The 7381-nt window shown below is 37.2% G+C and overlaps 1 long non-coding RNA gene across 1 annotated transcript; it reads right to left on the bottom strand.

Moving 5' to 3' along the window:
• Positions 1–231: 231 nt before the first annotated feature.
• Positions 232–545, bottom strand: LOC116802436. The gene is made up of 2 exons (XR_004362736.1): positions 506–545; positions 232–450 (listed from the first exon to the last, which is right to left on the bottom strand). It is a non-coding gene; the product is annotated as an uncharacterized LOC116802436 (long non-coding RNA).
• Positions 546–7381: the final 6836 nt, after the last annotated feature.

Genomic DNA, 7381 nt, shown 5'->3' on the forward strand with positions numbered 1-7381 from the left:
CGAATACCATCCGGAATTTTCAGGGATTGACAGAGAGGAGGTAGTGGTGGAGAAAACTGACTAGTCCCCGGTGAAGTATTCATTGTGCTTGGTGGGTCACTAGAGGGAGGTCTAAAAATAGGTTGTAAGTCAATCTGATCTTCCCTAACGTCTGATAAACTTGCACTCAAACGAGTCCTACTCCTAGTTGCAGAAATGAGCTTTTTAACTTTTGCAATCTTAGACATTTAATTCCTTTAGAGAAATCCTTTAATCTTTAATATAGTGTTGTTTGTATGTTTATGTATGTCTATGTATCTTTATGAGTGTTTAAATCTTAAATATATGTGTGTAATATTGGGTGTGATTATGTGTATCTAATTTGTTGTGTGTGTGTTTATGTGTACTTAATTAATTGTTGATTGTTGACTGTATTCGTCGTGGTGATGGATTAATAGTCCTCGTGTAGAACTGTAATAATAGATGCATTAATATATGTCTATAATTTGTATATGTCGGCGCATACTTTTGTAAGCTGGTGGATGTGCTAGAATATTTCACAGGAATAATAATTCTATCAGTTCGGGGAAATCATTGGTATGTCATCATATTGTATTGCGTGTTAGAATATTCCAGAAGTACAGTAATTTCATCATTTCGGGGAAATCATTGTTGCATACTGCGTTGCTATTGGTCGGCTGTATTTTTGCAGCTTTGGCATCTCCCGTTACAGCGCGCGGCGGCAGTGCACTATGGGGCATTTGGCCTGTTTTTTTTTCAAAAATTAATAACTTCTAAACTACTGGAGATATTTGGATGATTTTTTTTTATGTGTTAGATGTGCCCCCAGGAATATTTTGGAAAAGTGGGCGTGCCCCAACACCGCCCCATTTTTTTTTTTTTTTTTTTTTTTTTTTTAAATAATTTTTAAAGTTAATTTTTAATTTTAATATTTTATAAAAGTTCATAGTCGTCTTCCTATTCACAATCAGCAGAGTCTGAAGAATCGTTATCAGGTTCAAATTCGCAAGATAACAATTGAATGACTTCTGGTGGAAGAGATAGTCGCTTATGTTTTCGAACGCGCCTCTTTAAATTTATTGATGATATTATGGGATATTATTTATATTGTTTATATTTGCCTTGGCTGGGTTCAACAAAAGAATTTTAAGTATGGCTGCAAGATCCAGCAGGCCGCGCTTCCGTGCAGCTAGCTTCAGCTTGACCCAAAAGACGTTCGTTTTGATTCTGCGCCCATACGAGTTCATCTGCTTGCTGTCTTCGGCCACTTAAACTTTTTAAATAATATATCGTTTTCGGGCATCCAGCTTATTTCCTTTCCTTTTTATTTTTCTCTTTTACCTTCAGGACTAGGTGTTCTTCTAACCACTTTGAAAAAACTTTCGAAAGTTCATATATTTTTCGATTGCATTTTCTCCAATTTCGCAAAAGATTGACTGAAAACATTCGTTATTATTACTATTCGTTAATCATTCATTAAAGTCTAGCTTGCTATCAGAAAAATGCCCACTAATAAAAGTGCAAAAAGAATTTTCCTTTTGACGAACACCCTTTTGCTTGCGCCACACTTCCAGCAAATACAGCATTGGCAATCGAGATGTTGTTCCCTAAAAAATGAAATTTCTCAAAAACCCGCAAAAAACGCACATAGAGACTACCTGATATGAGTTAGGAATTGAACACACTACAACATGGATATAAACACATACTGAACAAATTTGAACAAATTGTTATAGCTCTATTCAAAGTTGAAATTTTTTTCTAACAGCTACATGTTGACACCACTTGCTAAATGTACAAATTGTTAGAAATAGACGCATACAATAAACAATATATTAATATATATACATAATACAAACCTGAATATTGATTATCCATTTCAAATTTTACTCTTTTACGATCTTCTTTTAAAATTTTAACACTTTGAAAGTTAAGCTAAATTTTGCGCGTATTGCAGCCACCTGGTATATGCTCGCAACAGCCGACTTTAACAGCTGTTATTATAACAGTACACTGTTAAAATTACTTTTGCCGGCTAAAACATAATAGTTTAACATATTTCCAATGTATTAATACTAAAATACTTCAATTTTGCATACTTGTGAAAAACACATTTTTGCAAAAAAAACAGGCCAAATGCCCCATAGTGCAGTGTGTGGTCGCTGTCGCCGAGTGTGGTTCGAAGGATAGCACGGAGAAGAAGTGAGTGACACAAATTAATTGTGTGTAGATCTTCGGTGCGTTCGAAACTCGCTGCGCGAAATGGATAATAATAATTGTGCTCCGACATCAGAAGTGGGATCTGGCTCGCTGCCTAACACCATAGATGGGCCGTGGCGCGTTTTAATGGAAATGCAAAATAAAAACTTGATCGAACTTGTTAAAGCAATACAATCAACGGCATCCGAAACAACAAACAAAAATACTGTGGTGTTACCGAAATTCAACGCGGACCTTGATGGCGCAGACGCAACGGCGTGGTGCTCTACGGCAAATATCATCTTGGCTGAATCAACTATAAAAGGACAAAGGCACTCATCAAGTGAAAAGGTTGGAACTATGCGAGGTTGTCGAACCCAAGGGAGAGATGATTCATCAAGGCGAGACATTTTCAACAACGTTTGACTCTGGAGCGGAATGTTCTTTAATTAAACAAAAGCTAAGTAGTAAATTAGTTGGTAAAAGAATTAACAATGTAGTGATGTTAAAAGGTATTGGCAATGGTAGTATTTGTAGCACATTGCAGATACTTAGTAACGTAATAATTAACAATCATTGTATTGAAATATTGTTTCATGTCTTGGATGACATATATTTGAAAAATGACATAATTATTGGTCGTGAAGTATTGTTTCCAGAATTTAATGTTATAATATCACCTGGTAAATTTGAAATTGTCAGAGCAAAAACTGTAAACTATTGTTCTAATGATGAGAAATTTTCTGAGTTAAATACTGATCTTGTTGGGGAAGACAGAGATAGACTAAAAAGCTTAGTGGAAAAATACTCAAAATCTTTTATTACCGGAATTCCATTGACCAGGGGGTTGTGAATGGGGGGAAATGAAAATTAAATTAGTTGACCCAAAAAGAACTGTTCAAAGACGACCATATAGACTTAGCCCAAATGAAAGGGAATTAGTGCGAGACAAAATTAATGAATTATTAGAGTGTAACATTATAAAACCAAGCTGTTCACCTTTTGCAAGTCCCATAATGTTAGTCAACAAAAAGGACGGCTCTCATCGTTTGTGTGTTGATTATAGAGAATTAAATTCTAATACGGTATCAGACAGATACCCCTTGCCCCTTATATCAGACCAAATAGCGAGACTTCATGGAGCGAAATATTTTTCATGTCTGGACATGGCAAGTGGATACTATCAAATTCCATTACACCCAGATTCAGTAGAGTGTACAGCTTTTGTCACCCCAGATGGACAATATGAATTCTTGGCAATGCCGTTTGGGCTCAGAAATGCTCCATCTGTTTTCCAGCGTACAGTGATGCAAGCTCTCGGAGACCTTGCAAATAAATTTGTAGTCGTTTATATGGACGATGTAATGGTGGCTGCTTCAACGAAAAGTGAAGCTTTAGAAAGGTTGCAGATTACTCTTGATTGTCTCACAAAAGCTGGATTTTCATTCAATATAAACAAATGTTCTTTTTTAAAGTCAAAGGTTCAATATTTGGGATACGAAGTGAGTGCAGGTGAAATCCGGCCAAATTCGCTTAAAATTGCAGCGTTAACTGCTTTACCACCTCCTCAGTCGGTCCCTGCTTTGCGACAATTTATAGGATTAGCGTCTTACTTTCGACAATTTATGCAAGGATTTTCTTGTTTTATGAAGCCGTTATATCTTTTGACTTCAGAAAGGAATGAATTTATTTGGAAGCCAGAGCATGAAGAAATAAGACAAAAGGTTATTTCTATTCTTACCCAGAAGCCAGTTTTAGTCATTTTTGATCCACAGCATCCCATCGAGTTGCATACAGATGCAAGTTCTCGTGGATACGGTGCCATCTTATTACACAAAATTAACAACAAGCCTCATGTCGTTGAATATTTTAGTAAGGCAGCTTCTCCGGCCGAGTCACGTTACCACTCATATGAACTGGAGACTCTTGCTGTTGTTTTAGCAATGAAACATTTTTGCCATTATTTACTGGGTAGAAACTTTGTTGTCTTTACTGACTGTAACTCTCTTAAGGCCTCAAGGACAAAACAAGACCTATCTCCTAGAGTACAGAGATGGTGGTCTTATTTACAATCATTTACATTTGATTTACAATATAGGGAAGGCAAACGAATGGCGCATGTTGACTTTTTTTCAAGAAATGCGCCTTCAGCTGATTTGAGTATTACAACTCCCAAAGTTCTTGAAAAACGAATTAATTTGGCTGAAATATCAAGTAATTGGCTTTTGGCTGAACAGCGTCAAGATATCGAAATAGTAAATATTGTAAATAAATTGAAAGACAATTCCCTGGCTGAGGACGTTGCAAAAACTTATGAGTTAAGAGGAGGAATATTATATCGAAAAATTCAGCGAAATGGTAGAACTCGATCGTTATCAATTGTTCCCAAGGTATTTAGATGGTCTGTTATAAACCAAATTCATGAGTCAATCATGCACTTGGGATGGGAGAAGACGTTAGACAAGGCCTATGACTATTACTGGTTCGATAACATGTCTAAATATATTCGAAAATTCGTTGAAAACTGCATTACGTGTAAAATGTCAAAGACCTCCTCGGGCAAAATTCAAGCTAGCCTTCATCCAATACCAAAAGTAAATATCCCTTGGTACACTGTTCACATCGACATAACTGGAAAGTTAAGCGGCAAGTCTGATCAGAAGAGTATATCATCGTTCAAGTGGATGCCTTTACTAAATTTGTTTATTTAACTCACACGCATAAAATTGACGCAGAGAATTGCGTAAGTGCAGTGACGTCGGCTATATCTCTGTTTGGAGTACCAAATCGCATTATTGCAGATCAGGGTAGGTGTTTTGCCAGCAGTAGATTTAGTGATTTCTGTGAGCAACAGAAAATAAATTTGCACTTGATTGCGACTGGTGCAAGTAGAGCAAATGGTCAAGTAGAACGCATTATGAGCACCTTAAAAAACTTACTAACCGCAGTCGAGACTAGCAGTCGCTCTTGGCAAGACGCATTAGGTGAGGTTCAGTTAGCATTAAACTGTACGGTTAGTCGAGTGACAAAGGCAAGCCCTTTAGAATTGTTTATTGGCAAAGTTGCTCGGCCGTTGGGGTTGGTTCCACCTTGCGATGAGGTAGATGAGATTGATCTAGAAGAAGTAAGAGCACGTGCAGTTCAGAGTATTTCAGCTGCAGCAGCATATAACAAGGCGCAATTTGATAAAAACACAGCTAAAGTTGGTAGATGTCAAGTCGGAGATTTTGTATTGTTAAAGAATGAAGAGAGCAAATGGTCAAGTAGAACGCATTATGAGCACCTTAAAAAACTTACTAACCGCAGTCGAGACTAGCAGTCGCTCTTGGCAAGACGCATTAGGTGAGGTTCAGTTAGCATTAAACTGTACGGTTAGTCGAGTGACAAAGGCAAGCCCTTTAGAATTGTTTATTGGCAAAGTTGCTCGTCCGTTGGGGTTGGTTCCACCTTGCGATGAGGTAGATGAGGTTGATCTAGAAGAAGTAAGAGCACGTGCAGTTCAGAGTATTTCAGCTGCAGCAGCATATAACAAGGCGCAATTTGATAAAAACAAAGCTAAAGTTGATAGATGTCGAGTCGGAGATTTTGTATTGTTAAAGAATGAGGAGAGGCATCAAACAAAATTAAGCCCGAAGTTCAGAGGGCCTTATCAAATAACTGAATTGTTAGACGGAGACAGGTATATGCTCAGGTCACTGACAAACAATAGAAAATATAAATATGCTCACGATGACATAAGGAAAATGCCAAATTGGCAAGTACAAGCAGAATTTGAAAATTGTAACGAAGCTGTTGAAAGAGACAGTAGCGAAATTGTTGAAGCTGTTGAAAGAGACAGTAGCGAAATTGTTGAAGCTGTTGAAAGAGACAGTAGCGAAATTGTTGAAGCTGTTGAAAGAGACAGTATGGATGCCTGAAGGGCTAATAATGCAATTTTTAAGTATAATGTAAGCACAAGTGCAAGGCAAATGTCTTGATCATGGCGTGTTGCGCATTACATATGAATAAGAAGAAAATGAATTATGTTAAAGAAAAGACATTTTTATTGGAAATTTAAATTTGGAAATTTGATAAGTCAATTGGCTAATATTTTTTTTAATGATGTAAAAATAGTTTTACAATAAAATTATAGAGAAGGAATCATTTTGGTAATATTTCACGAGGACGTGTAAAGGTCAGGATGGCCGTGTCGGCGCATACTTTTGTAAGCTGGTGGATGTGCTAGAATATTTCACAGGAATAATAATTCTATCAGTTCGGGGAAATCATTGGTATGTCATCATATTGTATTGCGTGTTAGAATATTCCAGAAGTACAGTAATTTCATCATTTCGGGGAAATCATTATTGCATACTGCGTTGCTATTGGCCGGCTGTATTTTTGTAGTTTTAGCATCTCCCGTTTCAGCGCGGCGGCAGCGTGTGGTCGCTGTCGCCGAGTGTGGTTCGAAGGATAGCACGGAGAAGAAGTGAGTGACACAAATTAATTGTGTGTAGATCTTCGGTGCGTTCGAAACTCGCTGCGCGAAATGGATAATAATAATTGTGCTCCGACATATATTTATGTATATCAATATGTATCACAGAGAGAGCAAAAAAAAAAAAACATCAACCCAACCGCTCGACACTTTCACACAGGTTTGACACACGGTTCACTTATTATGCTCCAACCGAGCCTCAACCACACACTTGTACACATCTTGATCTACAACATAAATGTTCATTTTTATCTTCTTTGATTTAAATCATTTCATACAGATTTTTACACTTAAAAGATTTATTCTGGTCACTATAATTGTTCTATTTGAACTTTTATGCAGCCAGACACTTGTGTATATTGATATATTCTGACCAATGTATTTGTTCTATTTGAACTCCTACATAGTCAGACACTTGTTTTATCTTTGATATATTTCGGCCAATGAATTTGTTCTATTTGAACTCCAACATGGTCAGACACTTTTTGCTTTCCAATCTGTTCCCGTAACACGTCATCGATCGGTCTTTGGAAGATGCTTCCCGCATTCTTCAATCCGAACGGCAATACTTTCCGCCGTTTACTTCTCACGGTCATAATCGGCCAAGTATATCTGGTGGTAGCCGGACTTTGAATAAAACGTTGTAAAGTACCTTGGCTTTTCAAAAGTTGCCAGTATTATGGGGATGTTTGGCATTGGGTACTT

This window comes from Drosophila sechellia, unplaced genomic scaffold (assembly GCF_004382195.2).
Source record: "Drosophila sechellia strain sech25 unplaced genomic scaffold, ASM438219v1 2R_2, whole genome shotgun sequence".
Lineage (NCBI taxonomy): Eukaryota > Metazoa > Arthropoda > Insecta > Diptera > Drosophilidae > Drosophila > Drosophila sechellia.